Here is a 17,448-nt window from a genome sequence, read left to right as displayed (position 1 = left end):
AACAAACTAAAAGACTCAAGGTCCATTGCACCCCTGAAAGGACCTAATGGTAAAGACTGCAACAACGACACTATGAAAGCCAACCTCTTTAACACATTTTTTGGCTCAGTATTTGTAAAAAGCAATGGATCATGCCCAGTATTTCCTAGTTGAACCACAGACAACTACAATGATCTAATACATATCGATTTTACAGAAGACAATGTTGAAAAAGCACTGCACAATCTAAAACCATCTCTATCTATTGGACCGGACGGAATATGTGCCTACTTCTTTAAAAAGCTACTCACTGCCATAGCAGAACCTCTAAGCATAATCTTTGAAAAATCTTTCAGGACCAACTCCTTGCCAAAACTATGGTCACTAGCTACGGTCATCCCCAACTTCAAAAAGGGAGACCCCAGCCTAGTTGAAAATTACAGACCAATCTGGGAAGTGAAGCAGCCACAACTTTGACAAATTTTAGTCCCATGGTAGTTATGGATCCCAGATTTTGGATACATTTTGTCATGTAGTCTGGTCCACCAGATTTGTGTTGCTTCAATTATTGTTGCTCTATGATGCACTGTTTCATCCAACTGAAGTTTATGAAGAATCAAATGGATGCAAGAGTTTTGGGAGAATATTGATTAGAGCCCATGATAACCACTGATTCAGTTGAGAAGTCATTCCTGTCTCTGCAAAGTAGCTAATAAAGTGTTGAGGTTAGTCTGTAATGAAGATAATGCACCAACTAACATGGATTAAAGCACTCATAGTGGCATAAAGGAAAAGATAGTATTTTAAAGGGAAAGGAAAACTTGGCCAACAGATCACAGTCTGTTTCTGTTCTCCCAAAATTATTTCTGGATCATTCTAATAACAAGAGAGTTGAATAATGTGGATCTTACCAAAGCTATGCTGGAAAATAAAAGTTTTGAAGCTTTAATTCCTAGGTAAACATGTCCCACTGAACTGTTAAAAATTTTGAAGACTTTTGCATTGTTTGTGACAGTTTATTTCAAAACAAGCTAATGTTATCTTGCTATGCCAGTAATAATAATTTTGAAAATAAAACAACCCTTTTAAATAAATAAATGTTGCTGTCCTCATAAAAATGCATCATTTTTTAGCATTTATCCTGACCGATATAAGATCATATTTCACAAAGCAAATGGTAGCTTCTGCTATTTGCTTCTCACTAGCATTAATAAAAGAAGCAGTATGTGATGTAACAAGAGTCATATGAAATATGGATTTCATGAACTAGAATAAAACTAGAAAAATGACTAAATATGAAAGGTCAGGTTTATAATGAAATATAATCTCCTGTGTTTTGTACAGTCCCTCCCTTGAAGAAAATTAAATGTTAATGTTTTTGGGAGCTGAATTCTTCTTATCAAGATATATATCTTTCTGTGCAACTTGTGCATTAAACACTTGTAAAGCAAAAGCCAATTTTGTAGACTTTTATATCATGTCATTGTGTTGCTGAACAGTAATCAATATGCTGCAGAGAATAATGGAATAAACTGCTAGAGATGGCTTCTATCTGCTGTCTAAGGAAACATAAAAAAGATTTATATTTATACAAGTATTTCTATATACTATATTGTAAGTTACTTTAGGCAGTTTAGAAATGTTATTAAACTCAGAACACACAACATACAAAAACTTCAGAACACTCAATAAATAGTCAACTGATTATAACAAAACTTCAAGAACAACCAATCCAATTTTCTTTATAGCCTTCCTAAAGCTGGATGATTTGTTGCTGTACAAACTGGGGCTGGGGAGGAAGGTAAAGATATTCCTGACCAAGAAAACCTGGCTTGAAGACAGCTTCCCCAGCATCTCAGAAAGGGGAAACCTAAGGTTTTCTCATCTTGATGAACATGTACAATACGACAATATGGTTTTATCAGGGGTAGCAGTCCTCAAGATATCCTGCAGCCTAACTATCAAAGATTTTATGGGTTAAAAACTTTCAAAAATTCAATGCATGCTTCTCAAATAGTTGTCATCTGTCTATAACAGCTGTCATTGAGGTAGTCCACTGAATTTTCTACCAACTGCAAGGACATTTCAAAAAGAAACTGAATAACAGTACTCTGGATCAAAGGTGATTTAGCTACTGTGATCAAGGATATCAAATCCAATAAAGAACCATAGCTGGAACATCCGGCCAAATTGGGCAAATTATTCACTAAATATGGCTTACATTTGCTGATTCAGCAATAGCAAGTCCAGAAGAATTTTGAGAGATTGTAGAATAAAAAGAGGTATTTCTTTAATTTATGGGGGTCTGATAAAGCTATATTCTTTGGGAATAATTTTTGGGAGAAGATAAGTAAAGATAGATAGATAGATAGATAGATAGATAGATAGATAGATAGATAGATAGATAGTATTCAGCTTTTTTCGAGTATTTTCCCACGTTGTTATAGTTGTGCTTTTAAAGTTGTAGCAACATTTCAGCAGAATCTCATCTGCCATCATCAGGCTTCTGTATTGTGTTCGTCTGTGAGTCAGACTTTCACAGCCGTTTCTGTTTTAAATTTGGGGCTAGCCTACTGCTGTGCCAGAATGGTTTTTTCTTCAATGCTATATAAGTTATCCAAGACCAATAAATACAGACCAAGACTCCCAACCAATCAGGATATATATATATATATATATATATATATATATATATATATATATATATATATAATAGAGAGAGAGAGAGAGAGAGAGAGAGAGAGAGAGAGAGAGAGAGAGAGGAGAGAGAGAGAGAGAGAGAGAGATGGGTGGGTGGGGAGATTATGTACCATCAAGTCACGATTGACTCTTGACAACCATATATAACTTTTACCAGGAGAAACAACAATTGGGTGAATTATTAAAATAAAACCGAAATTATCCTGTCGTAATCACCTTCTATGAATGATGTTAGAACACAACTCTCCCTAGAGAAGCTATAAGGTTATCTCAATCAGAATAGAGATGGAAGGGACCTTGGGGGTCTTCTAGTCCAACTCCCTGCTCAAGCAGGAAATCCTATACAATTTGAGACGTGGCTATCCAGTCTCTTCTTTAAAACATCCAGTGATGAAGCACCCACAACCTCTGAAGGCAAGCTGTTCAATGCATTAAGTGTTAATTATTCTCACTTTAGGAAGTTTTTATTTAATTCCATGTTGGCATCTTAATTCCAATCTTGGCATCATATCCCTTTTGTCAGGTGTAGCAAATTTATTAAACATGATCCGTTTATACTGCATAGTGTGATTTACTTCTTTTGCAGAGTTTCAAAAAAGCTGAAATACCATTGATTTGGTTGCAGTTTTATAATGCTTTGATAGAGGTGAATTTTGTTGTAACTATATAAAATATAGCTATTTTATTATGTGTATATGGGTTCTATTTATATAATCTGATATATTTCAGATTATATGTGTCCTTCAATATGTGTCATTTGATTGTTTATGGGACATTTTACAGAGATAAAAGAATATATAAAGATAGGTACTGATGAAATATTGTTCAAATATTGTTCAGTCCGTGGATGACAAAGAAGGTTTGTTAATCTGTGTCATTTAACAAAACCTATTAGCTGCACTTCACCAATTCTCTTTTTGCTACTTTTTAGCTGTTACGGTATTGGTATTGGTCTACCTTTATGTGCACTATATATTTTTCTTTGAAAATGCTGTCATATAAATTAGAATGCTCTTAAATATAGTAAGGGAGAATTTTCATTGTTAACTATAATTCATGAGGACTGAGTCATTTTCTGATTGTTCTTTTAGCTGCAAAAAGGAACTGTTGTTCTTTTAAAAAAAAATTGTGTGGAAAAAATTACCTGTTTTAATCCACTGTCAGTCCTTCTGCATCTCCTAATGATACACAAGACTAACTGGATTTCTCAGACTTCAGGAATAAATGTTTAAAAGCATTTAAATGCTAACATTTCTTGCAATGGCCCATTCAGCAAGATGTTGACTTGATCAATATGCTGTCAGTGCATTGGTGCCAGTCGAGAAAAGGAGCATGTTTTAAAAGACCCTAAAAGGAAAGCAAATATTGATGTCTCATTGCTTATGCACTATATTGCTCTTTTCTCAAATAAATAAGAGCAGAATGACAATGGTCCTCTGAAAGGTCACCATAAGTCTTGCTAAAATTAGGAGTTTGTTATTTCAATAGCTACAGCCAGTTCTTACCATAGTGCAGTTTATCCATGATAGTCTGGTAAAATATAAAACAGTGAAATCTTACAGGTTCAAGCAGATAGAAATTCCATGATCTATTAGAAATTATTTTACTACAACTATGCCTTTAATGGAAACAAAATCAGTTGGGATGCATGTGTTTGGATGGACCATCATCTTTTTTTTAATAGTAAGACAAATCTAAAAGAAAAAAGGACTTGGCAGATCACTAATAGCTGTCTTTAATTATTTAAAGGTCAAATTACATCTTCAATTGGATTGATACCAGAAGGTACAAAATGGAAAATAAAACCTACACCCTATTTTATTTCTGAGCTTCTTTTTTTTCAATCATAGAAATTTTAAAAATGAGGAATGGACCCACCATTGTTCTTAAATCTTAAGTTTGATCCATTGACTGATAATGTTCCCTGGACTGGGGTATGAGATGTGGATTTGTGCCTGCAACTTCTGATCATTTGGGAGTGCTCCATCCGTTATGACTATAGCTAGTGAAAGTGAGAAACATTTCTCTCCTTGTCTCAGGAAACTTTTCTGTTTTCCCTAAATCCAGAAGATTGAAAAACAGACTGTAGCTCTGTCCACATGTATGATGTATTCCTGTCCAGTGTGCATTAACATCACACCTTTTATGGCTCTCACCTCCTAATAAATGTTAACTATGTCCCGTGGCCACCAAAAAGTTTCCCAACAATTAGATTTCTTGGACTGATTGGAAGCCTGGCTTCCAAATGTTCCAATGTGTATGTTTATTCATTTTAATTTTTAAAATAGAATTTTCAATGTGATATAAAACTAGCTCTGGATTATTTTTCTATCAATGCAAGGAAAAAATCTCAATTGAGAATATCAAGAATGATTCCTTACAATTCTGTTGCACAAAGTAGCTATCACTAGACAGTAAAATGTATTTAGAACTTTTTTTAAAAATGAACAGACTTACAAGCTGTGCCAAGAATGTTGCAATTCTTTATTATTGTAATCTTCATAAACTCATGTATTGTAAAACAGTATCACAAAAACATTCAAGTCTGACTAAGGGGAAACTGTTTCTTTCGTAAGCCTTTGACAAAGGGGGTGGCTTGGGGGGGGGAGCTTTGCTCAGAGGTCCACCTTTGTCTAGGGGCAGGGGAGGTACAAGGGCTCTCATGGGCCCCCCAGAGCTTCGTGCTGTAGCCACAGAGGCGGCCCGATTGGCTAGGGGCGAGGCTGTTTGAGCACGCTTTGTTTTCTTTTCAACCCGGCCCAGGGCGGCTGACTTTCCGGTCTCTGCAGCCAAAGGGACCCGGGAGCGAGGCGCCCACCCGCGGCGCCGAGGCCCTCATCTTCTTCGCTGGACAGAAGACTTTCGTGGAGATGGGGAGACTCAAGGCTCAGAAAGAGCAACATCAGGGATGAGAGGGACAGGGAAGGGTTGGAGGGGGGGTTGTGCGTGGAGAGATGAGGCACAGTAGTTGGAAAAAGTCAACCAGAGGAGGAGGGAACCCTTTGTAAAACGGTAGTGCTTATGGAAGGAGGCTGTATGGAGTGTGCTGCTATTACTAAAGGGAAGAGGCAAGGAACATTTCTGTTCCAGGCTGTGTCAATAATTCAAGAACATCCAGTTCACTGTCAAGGCTCTGTCCATCGCCAATGACTGCTGTGTTAATAGAACAACTACTAAAATGAAGGGAATTACACACGGGCATATGTTCTTTGTAATTGGATGTGGTTGATGTGGAAGTGGGAAAGTCAGGCTGCGGCCAATACAAATCTGAGAAATGTGGTCTATTTTCCCTTCCTGATGGTCTATGGCTGCTGTGTGGAGACACGGCTTATCAGCAATGGCCAAAAATTGGACAGGGGTTTGTACAGTGGGTATGGTAGTTCCTGTTATCTATAAGCTGGATTCACTTCCTTCAGATACTCGATCCCAAATCGCCGGGAATTGGATTCAGGCTCAACCATGGAGGTAATCTATGGACACAAATTTCCCGAGGTCTCATCCCGCCTTTGGGAATTGCTATGAACTATAGGGATATTCATATTTTAAATAATTTTACTGTTGCTATGTTTAATGATACTATAAAGAATATTAAGATGATTAATGTAGAAATGTCTGAAATTCGTAAAGTTACTTTGCAAAATCGATATGCTTTAGATATTATGTTAGCTGCCCAAGGAGGAGTTTGTGCTTTAATTCATTCTCATTGCTGTGTTTTTATACATAATTATGAGCCAAACATTACAAAGACTGTTCAGGACATGGAAGATCGTATTGCTCAGCATCAATCTGGAGCCGATGGGTTTAATGCATCATTCTGGGACAGTCTGTGGTCCTGGCTTCCTGATGGGTCATGGTTTCGCTCCTTATTGCAAGGGGTTGTTATTATTATTGCTATATGTATCTTATTATGTTGTTTTATTCAATGTATTCCTAATCTATTACAAATGTGTACCTCAGTCTTCCGGCGTGTGGGACCAGGTCGTGAGGAACTGTGTACTATGCCACTAAAACACCCCCTATCTTTGAATAAATAAAAAAGGAGGGAATGTGGTAATATAATCTATTGATCATTTTATCATTTTCTGTAAGGCCTTTGAACAACTAGCAATAAGTCTAGGGATATGTAGGCATTCTTGGTGGGGGTAGGAGTACCTTTGCTCATGAGTGTCTCATCCTGTTTGATTCTGCAAGTTTAGAAGGAACAGGAAAATAGGTAAAAGTTCAAGGTACACAGTTGTGCTTTCTCATGGGACTTTCCAAACTTTCCCATGAGACTTTCCGTGGCTGTATGATCTCATCCTAGTAAGGTAACATCTGGGACTTTCCAAGATTGTATGTTCTCATGCTGGTGAGGTAATTCTGTAGAGGTCATTGTTTTCTGAATGCATACTGTACTTTTGTTTTACTTTTTTCTCAATAAATACTGCTACCTGAGTTCACTCAGGGCTGGCATTTTCTCAGACATTTCCCTGTGTCTCATTTCCGAATGTCAGTCCACCATACTAAGTGAACATTCTATACTATTTAAGCTTAGAAAACAAATCACACAAGAGGTTATGTCTTATTTTGTTGACACAATATTGAGACTATGTGCTAAATTTATTCCTAGATCATAAATGTCATAAATCATAATGAGTCCCTTATTCAAGAGGAAGAAATTTAAAATTTGTATAGGACTATAATTAATATGGCTAATACAGCTAGTCCTTTGTCTGTTTAATGACTACCTCAGAGATTAACAAATGATGATAATAAACTGTAAAAAAATATTTTCTGAACAATGCATGCATTTATGACCAAATTGCATAACAAAAGTCTTCTGTGAAATTGATTGAGGTCTGGTCAGTTTCAATTTCAGCAGTGCACTAGTGCAGTTAAACTTGTGACCCGCAGGCTGGATGTGTCATGCACTGGCCATGCCCAACCCCAGTTTAGCAAAGGGGGGGAAAATCACAATACGTCACATGACAATGTGACTCTGCAAGTGGGAGAGTTCTAATCAACTAACTGAGATCATAGAACTGAACATGTAAACTTTCAGTTAGCACTTTTTAGGGAAGTTCTGTATTGCAAAGGAAAGCAGCTCAATAAGAAATAGCTTAAGCAATCTCTTCACCCTGTTAAAAGGGTGGGGGAGCGGAACAGGCCAGGTAAGAATGAGAGAACTTCATCTGAATAAGATGGAAGCAACCAATGATCTCTCTCTTAGTCATGTTTTCACTTAGCAACCATTTTGCTTAGTATATAGATAGATAAGCAAAACTTATCTATTTAGTAGGTAGGTAGGTAGATAGATAGATAGATAGATAGATAGATAGATAGATAGATAGATAGATGAGAGAGAAAGAAGGAGAAAGAGGAAGAGTTATCTCTTCTAGCTAACATTTATTGGCTGGCAACCTGTAGGCAATTTCTAGAACAAAGACAAAAATATCATCAAATTAAGCAATTATATTTAACTTTTATTTTTATTACTTTTTTCTTTTGGCTATATTTGTAACAATCGTCATTTATATTATTATGTATTTTGTAAAATATCTTAATTTTTTTCCTATCATATTTTGTGCAATATGAAATACATTTAAATGTCACAAATATACAGTATATAAAAATGCCTAGGAAGGTGAAAAATATTTCAATCATGAAATAAGTGGGACTCAAAAGAGTCATTCCAAGTGTTCCAAGTTTAAAATAAAACATGTGTATTCATGTTTTGAACATAATATTTTGTTCTGTCCTTGAATTAAAACATGATCATTTTGACTATAATCATTTTGAGTGTGCCAAGTGCAACAATGGGATGGTTATTGCAGCTTGCTATTTCATTATTTTCTTTCCCAAACTTGATTCTTTTCCAATCAAACCTCTACAGCAGCACATACCAGCTATCTCCTTAATGATTTAAACTGGATGGAGTAATATAGGGATGGAGTGTTAGAAAATGAGGCGCTTGTCCATATGGAAGAGGACAGCATTCTTGTCAGCCTGACTAGTACATTACAGCTGTTCTTTCAACATCCCAGGGGGGAGTTAGAATTTAGACAAAATAGTAGATTTCAAATATAGCTTATTCTCCCACTAGCCTCCCCTATAAAAGTAGATGAGGACATGCAAATACCAAGGCATAAGTTTAAAACAAAATCTCTTCATTTTGTACATGCCCCTTCTTATGCTGTCAGATGACTAGAGAAATAACTATTTATTATTTAAAATGTTGACCCAGTATAAAAAAGAAGCAAGACATTCAATTTTTTTTTACTGATAATATAGTGAATAGGTATGCAAGATAAATTAATTAAGTCATCTAATCAGGGATCCCCATCCCTGGTCTGTGGAGCAGCACTGGTCCACAACATGCCAGAAACCAGGCATGCAAACCAGTGGTGGGATTCAAATTTTTTTTTTTACTACTGGTTCTGTGGGCACGGCTTGGTGGGCATGGCTTGGTGGGTGTGGTTTGGTGGGCATGGCAGGGGAAGGATACTGTAAAATCTCCATTCCCTCCCCACTCCACTTACCTGCTTTCCAGCTCCATTCTCCTGTGCAGGGCAACCAAAGACCCAGCCAATCAGCTGGGACTCGGGAGGCAGAGAATAGATGGGGGTGGGGCCAGTCAGAGGTGGTATTTGCCGATTCTCTGAACTACTCAAAATTTCCACTACTGGTTCTCCAGAACAGGTCAGAACCTGCTGAATACCACCTCTGATGCAAACTAGTGAAGTCCCAACTACCAGAAGCAGGCAGCACATGAAACAATGCCCCCTCTGGTCTGTGATAGAACCTCTCTCCATGGAACAATTCCTAATGCCCCAAAAGTTGGAGACCACTGATCTAAGTAGTATGATAATTTATTTTATGCACAAATATAAATTAAAATTAAAATCTTGCCAAAATACATAATGAAGACCAGAAGTTAAAATTTATTTGTTGTATTTACTACACTATAGTATATATTCCTAAGAACTTGTATCTTTTTAAGTAAGAAGCATGGTGGGGCAGTGGTTAGAATGCAGTACTGCAGGCTATTTCTGCTGACTACTAGTCGCCTGCAATTTAGCAGTTCAAATCTCACTAGGCTAAAGGTTGACTCAGCCTTACATCCTTCTGTGGTGGGTAAAATGAGGACCCAAATTGTTGGGGGTGATAGGCTGACTCTGTAAACTGATTAGAGAGGGCTGTAAAGCACTGTGAAGCAATATATAAGTCTAAATGCTATTGCTATTTTCATTGTAGTTATTAAATAAATCACAGATAGTCCTCTTTGTTGACCCACACCTGGAGCAAGCAACTCCACTGTGGTCGTAAAGTGAAACTTTATGTGACATGTCAGTTATAGCTGTAGTCATTAAGCAAATCATCCATGGTCATTAAGCACAATGTCATGTGATGATGGCTTGTGACTTCCTAATAGATTCCCCAATGACTTTGCTTGTTGGAAGCCAGCTGTGAAGATCACAAATGGTGGTCACATGAAACACAGGATAGAAATGTGTTAGAAATGTATCCCAGTTGCCAAGGTTTTTAAACACAATCACATGACCACAGGGACACTGTATTACTCATAACTTTGATTTTTTTTTTTCCAGCACCATCATGACTTTGAACAATCACTGAAAAGAATGCTCGGTAAGTGAGAACTGCCTATATGTGTATAACTTTATTTATGATGTCTCTTTCCTCGAACAAATTCAAGATAGTTTAGATTAAGAACTGCCCTGACAAATTTTTGCTGTTTTTAATAGTTAGGCCAAGTAGAAATCTAAAATATTTAGAGAATATCAGCTTCCCCAACTGGCAAACATGGTTCTTCCAATTTTATTCATCTATCCTTTTGTTTATTTACTTATTGCCTGCTTGCTTACTTCAGATTTTATGCCATTGGAGTCTCAGCCAGAATCACTTACAACATCTTCTCCAGTAAGAATTTGTATTTGGTTTACACTCGGCTGAATGCATATTTAAGCCTACATCTCACTGACCTTCATCCAGTACCTATTTCTACACTGCATTGCACCATGTGCAAAGAAAATTCTCCTGCCATATACCATAATAGCTAGTTTGGTCTCAGAACCTATTAGTAGGTTTGCTGGTACTCACACCTGTATTGTCCTTGTTTATCAAAAAGGACAATTAAATAACAATTATATTTACTTTACAAAAATGACCTAGATTTATATGAAACTAGTGGGACTTATATCTCACTAACTGAATGATTTATGTCTAACTTTTCCCATGGATTTCAATGGAAATTTGGTTTGTCTATCTCATCTGGCTTCAACCCTACATAGACTATAGAACAGGGGTCTCAAACTCAATTTACCTGGGGGCCGCTGGAGGCAGAGTCTGGGTGAGGCTGGGTCGCATAAGGGATTCCACAGTGGCACTGCAGATGTCATTTCCGCTCAGCTTCTACTTGTCAGCGGCTCCTGGTTTTGCCTTTCCCTTCCCAAGGCAACGCGGGACTGGAGCCGCACAGAGCTGCGCCGGCGGTAGCAACTCCTGACAGCCCCAGCCGGACACCTGAGCGGAGGCCGGGCGGAACTGCCTGTTGCTGCTGTGGGCGCTGCTGCAGGCGTCTGGCTGCCCAAGTAAAGAACCGCACCAGCTCAGGGCAACTGTGAGGAGCAAGAGGGGAAGCCAGACCATTGGAGAAGCAGAGCAAAGCCGGAGATTAGTAGCTGCCTCTTTCGGCGCAGAAAGCTTCCCCCAACCAGCCGGCTGGTCTCCTCCTCCTCGGCCATACAGAACAAACAGGCAGAGAAGGAGGAGAGCAGCTGGCCAGTTGGGGGAGGCTTCTTGTGCTATGAAAGTGGTGGCTAATGATCTCCGGCTCCACTCTGCTTCTCCAACATCCAGCGCTGCCCTGTTCTATGTGCTGGCTGCTCGGACTTGCCGGGCCCGAATGTCAGCCATGACGAGGAACGGCGGGCGGGACTTCCTTCAGAGGTCCATTCTCCCTGCGGGCCGCACTAATATTATACTTTCATATCACAGTGCAGGCCACAGGATATCGTCCTGCGGGCCGCAATTGGTTCGCGGGCCGCGAGTTTGAGACCCCTGCTATAGAACTTATATAGAAACCCTTTTCTGTTGCTCTTGTGTCCCTCTCCTGTCCTTGTAGGAATGATATAAACTTCCAACATATTTTGTGACCCAAGAAGGCTAGTTAATTATTAAAGGTCTATTCCATGATCATTTTATCAAGCCAGATAGATATTTTCAGGCAATTTGAACTCTGGCTGACCTGCAATACCAGCACAGATGGAAAGATTCTCAAGAGCATGATAAAATGAACACATCCAGAGCTATCTGAAAATGTCAGGCAGTTCAACAAACAAAATATTTAAAAGGGACACGCAACCCTTTCTTAATATAACCTATTCTCCAACTAAAGACTCTCCTGTATAGAATGCCCCTTTTCCCCATTCAGTACATTTTTCTGTCTTGAACCTATGAGGACTAAAGCTGAAAAATAGGAGAAGGGAGAATCCTACCAATGGCTTATTAGGTATTATTTTGCTTTGACATATCTGAGGTCATACACACAGTCTACAGTCACCCGAGGTCAAACCTCATTTCTATTTGGTAAAATGTATACAGTGTGACTTTGCTGGATGTTACAACCTATCTCACATTCCTTACTTTCTCAGGCAACTAAATTAAGCAGGCAAGTCCAAGAAGCTTTCAGCAGCGCTGTTTCCCTATATTATATTAATGCAGTATTGCTCAAAAGCTTTTTCTTTCTATCCCATTTCAAATGTAAGGCATTAAATCTTCTTGGGAATACTGGAAACAATAGACTGCAAAAGAATTATCAGACTTCATGGCAGGAGAGATATAGAGGCTTCTCTGATGTTTTCATGGTAATATTGAGTCTTCCATAGATTACAGCTTTCTGTTTGGGGAAATATGGGCTTTTATTTTAATTTCCCAATGGGTATATATAGAGCATGATGAACAGGATGGTACTTGCTTTCTCTCTCCTTTCTTCTCCTCTCTGTCTCTTTTCCTCTTTCCCTTTCTCTCCTTTCTTCTTCTTCTTCTTCTTCTTCTTCTTCTTCTTCTTCTTCTTCTTCTTCTTCTTCTTCTTCTTCTTCTTCTTCTTCTTCTTCTTCTTCTTCTTCTTCTTCTTCTTCTTCTTCTTCTTCTTCTTCTTTTCTCTCTGTCTCTGTCTCTGCCTGTTGCGTGTGTGTGAGAGAGAGAGGGCGGGAGAGAGGGGGAAGAGAGGGAGAGGGAGAGGGAGAGGGAGAGGGAGAGAGAGAGAGAGAGAGAGAGAGGGGAGAGACTGATAATGAGAAAAGGAATGGACAGTTCTGTCTCTATTTGAGATACTAATGAATTCCCTTCATTTGACTCATTATAAATGTGCCACCTTTGGCACTGGTCTTTGGTTCAGCTCCTGGTTACATCAGAGCAATTTCCCTATAGTCTGATGCATTACAAACATCTTCTGAAGCTAAATCTCTTTCTTTTGTTTTCCCCCTTTTTTTCATCTCAAGACTTTCATTATGCCCCTTCCCTTTGCCCAAGGAACACCAGATTCAATAGAAAGTAATTAGACTATTAATTAGAATCTATATAAAGGAGGCCAGTTCTACTATGGTTGTTTTTGCTTTTGTTTCAGACACTTTTAGTGAGATTAATTCCTGTTTACATGAGTTATACAAAAAATGAATATCTCCCAGTGAAATAAGTAGGGGTAGCAGTTTGTGATTCTGCTATAATAGCTAATTTCTTTTGTTGGGCATTCTTTCTACCACATTATTAAGTCTAAGGGAAAAACGCAGTAACTTCAGGTGCTTTTGCCCACAACCTTTAGCTGTTCTATCCAATATGGCCAATATTCATATATTATAATAGTTATCATTTGAACCATTTGGACAGCACCAGATTGTTTCTGAGCTAATCTGTTTAAGTCCTGTTTGCTAATAGACTTTGGCATTTGTTAAAGCAGTTAATTGTGTAAATTAATTTATGTTTTGCATGAATAATTTCATTTCTTTACCTTCTTCTCTCCTTTACTTATTCTCACTCCATTTGTATTCAAAATTTCATAAAGTTCTTTCCAATATACTAAATTTTGAAACAATTCTTCATAAAGAAAAATAGTTGTTCCAAATACTTGCTTTAAATTTATCAGTTCTGTCATTATCAATGTAATTGTTTCTATGAATGTAAGATAATGAAGTAAGATTTGCTTTGGAAAGTCATGATGGTACCAATTATATGGTTTACTACTAGTAGGTGAAGGCTATACACATTCCCCATATCTTTTTTCTAATACTTCTAATTATACAAATAATTGTAACCAACACAGTAATAGCTTTGCACATTAAGGTGATGCTTCTTACAGATAATGTTTTGAAAGCAAGTTGATCTTTTGGATGTATAATCATAATTGCGTATTGTATCCTTATATGGTACATCATACACACATATCTGCACACCAACCATACAGACATACATACAAAGTATGTGTATAAAATAACATGCATAATTTATACAGATGTTAATAATAATAACTCAGAGTCCTTTTCCCCAATTAAAAAGTGAATAAATCTGAATTGATTTTTCTCTGTAAATATTCCCACTTAAACAATTCTAGCAGAGGAGATACAAATAATTTTAAAAATCAACATAAAATCGTTGACAGCAGAGTTTGCAGTAGAGATAAATTTGGCAAAGTACAAATACTGGTGCCTGAGAATTCATTATACCACTCAAGCATCTCAGGTTTGTTCATTTGTGGAGGGAAAATTGCAATATATTTGAGATTCTGCAAAACCAAAAATGCAAGTATCTAAATTTCCTATGAATCTCCTTGCATTGAATTCAAGACATCCAATTAAGAATATTCCTCTAAATAATTTGTAAATAGACTTTGAATATTTCACAGAATCCTAAATAGATATATACTTTCTTTTGAGAGCAGGCAAAAAATTCATTTTTAATGTGGGTTAGTATACTTTCAGTAAAAAAAAATGGCAATATTTTATCTTAAGAGTCACACTGTTTGCTAGTTGGCTTTTGGGTCCAATTTAAGAACCTAGTAATAATTTTTAAGGCTGTTCGTGGTTCAGGGCTCGCTGTGGTTCAGGGATATCTGTGGTATCATCTTCTCAGGTTGAAATCTGCCAACTCATAAAAATCTAAATTGTATATTCTGTAAACATTCCTTTGGTTAGGGTTGTAAGTTATAAGAGCCATTTTCAGTTACTGGCATCTGTTCTCTGGAGGTTTATTTTCTCCCATACCTATTACTTAAGATAATTAGCAGAGAAGAGGGTGAGTAACTATGAATTGGGTGACCTCCTCTTTATTGCTGCACCTGTACCTCATTTTTTTAACCTATTTTTTTCTTAAGATTGCTACCAAAATGAAGAGAACAAGAGGCTTCCTTTTGCTTCCGTCATATTCCACTAACTTGGAAAAAATAGACCAGCAAGTAGCAATTGCCCAGGAATTTAGGCCCCTAATAGAGGCTATGTAGGAGGTTATGCGCCCATTTAGATTAGTGACACTTAAGTACAGGCCTTTGTTCTTAGTATCTTAGTTGTTCATTGCCGTCCCCACATAGGGACATTAGGAACCTTTTAAAATACATTTTGGATTAATTTCCACAACATAGTTGACTAAAATGTAATTGTGTGGTTTGTGGATCAGTATGTTGTGGTCATATGGACAATTGCCCTACATATTGTATAAGTTTAGTCTTACATTTTGCTAGAATTGGTTTATCACATAGGGCAAAAATATAATATCTATGGTATTGTTTGCCTGGGATTATGATTTAGCAATTGGATGAGACTACTTTTTAGGTATAAGATGAAAACAGAAATATTTTGTTGGATATTGATTATTTTTGTTCTTAATGTGTCTAATGTGATGTTGCTTCTTTCTATTATTAAACTGTGTAAGTAATTTTATTTAGTCTACTTTATGTAAGTCATAATATCATATAATGAAAAAGTAAACAAACAAAATATCTTTGAAGAAACACTTTTGAAGAATAGTAGGATAAATAATAATTACAATAAATGTACTTGACTTGAATCATTATAAAATACTGGTTATTTTTCTTCCTATCAGTCCATAGCACAGTATTTTTTTCCAACACAGGCACAGATGTTTTGGATTACCTCTTGAAAACTGCCATCACACTTACTTGTTCTGATGTCATATTCATGCCACAGTACATCATTTCATAAGAACAAATTATAGGAAGAAATTAAATATCCTTTGAGCCAACAATAAAAAAAATCAAAGAGATTTTGGGTGGGCCAAGGTAAGTTCCAATTAAAACCAAATGTGATGACATTATTCCATCCTGTAGTAAAATCTATTTTTCATGACTAATAACCCCATATTTGGCAATTGCTAGTCTGAGTTTATTAGCCAGAAGAGAAAATATTGTTGAGTCTGAGGTTATAGTTTAGCTTTAAAAGAAATGAATCAATAAATTGGAACTCAGTTTAGCAGTCATATTTCTAATGAACATATCATTAAAAACACTTGAAATTATTTTGTTGAAAGTGGTTGATTTATCAAGAGCAGATTACATTGGTATTTTTGAGCATAAATAGATGTGGTTCTGGCAATGGGTTATTTCTATAGAATCTAGAACATGAGAAGTTCTCTGCTAGAGTTAACCCCTGACCCATCTAGTCCAGAAGTCTGTTCTCACTATGACCATCCAACCACACCAAGCCCATTAGTCTCACATCAGATGGTTTTCAGAAGTACTCACATAATAGCCATAGATTCCCATGATTTGCATGAATTTGTCCAACCTTTTTTAAAGCCAGCCAAGCTGCTCACCAGCACTATATTTCAAGGTAATGAATTATTATTGGGTAATAATAATCCTTTTGTCTGTTCTGGTTTCTTTAGGATTCAATTTCATTGGTGACCTCTGATTCTAGTGTTTAGATTTGGTATTTTGGGAAGAGAAATAATTTATAATTATCGACATCTTGCATATTGTTATCGATCTCAGTCATGTCTCTACCTCATTTCTAGACTAAACAGGCCCAATTATTGCAACCTTTTTTCTTAAAAGTAGGATGCAGTGGCTCAGTGGCTAAGATGCTGAGTTTGTCGATCAGAAAAGTTGGCAGTTCGGTGGTTCAAATCCCTAGCAATGCATAATGAAATGAGCTCCCATTACTTGTCCCAGCTTCTGCCAACCTAGCAATTTGAAAGCATGTAAAAATGCAAGTAGAAAAATAGGGACCACTTTGGTGAAGGTGACAGTGTTCTGTGCATCTTCGGCATTTAGTCATGCTGGCCACATAACCATGGAAACGTCTTTGGATAGCACTGGCTCTTCGGCTTTGTAACGGAGATGACCACTGCCCCCTAGAACCGGAAATGACTAGCACGTACATGTCAGGGAACCTTTACCTTTACTTTTCTCTTAAAGAATCTGCTCCAGGCTCTTGATTATTTAAATTATTCTCCTCTGAACTTTCTTTAGCTTTACTTAGCTGTTCCAGGTAGGGCAGCTAGAACAACACACAATACCTCAGAAGTATTTGCAATGTTAATTTATATACAGACATTATGATATTGTTATCTCTATTTTCAATATTGCTTATTATTGTCTATGGAGATTCTCAGTCATCCAGGTCATGGTTGTTCCAAAGGTGCTTTTTCAAGAGGCAACTGGACTTTCTGGTTTTTCTTTGAAGACATTTCACTTCTCATCCAAGAAGCTTCTCCAAGCTCTGAAGCTCTGAATTCAGAGCTGAAGAAGCTTCTTGGATGAGA

The sequence above is a fragment of the Notechis scutatus genome, chromosome 5 (assembly GCF_049901735.1).
Source record: "Notechis scutatus isolate UNSWTSFEM ecotype Mainland chromosome 5, rNotScu1.2, whole genome shotgun sequence".
Lineage (NCBI taxonomy): Eukaryota > Metazoa > Chordata > Lepidosauria > Squamata > Elapidae > Notechis > Notechis scutatus.
This window is presented reverse-complemented; position numbering follows the sequence as displayed.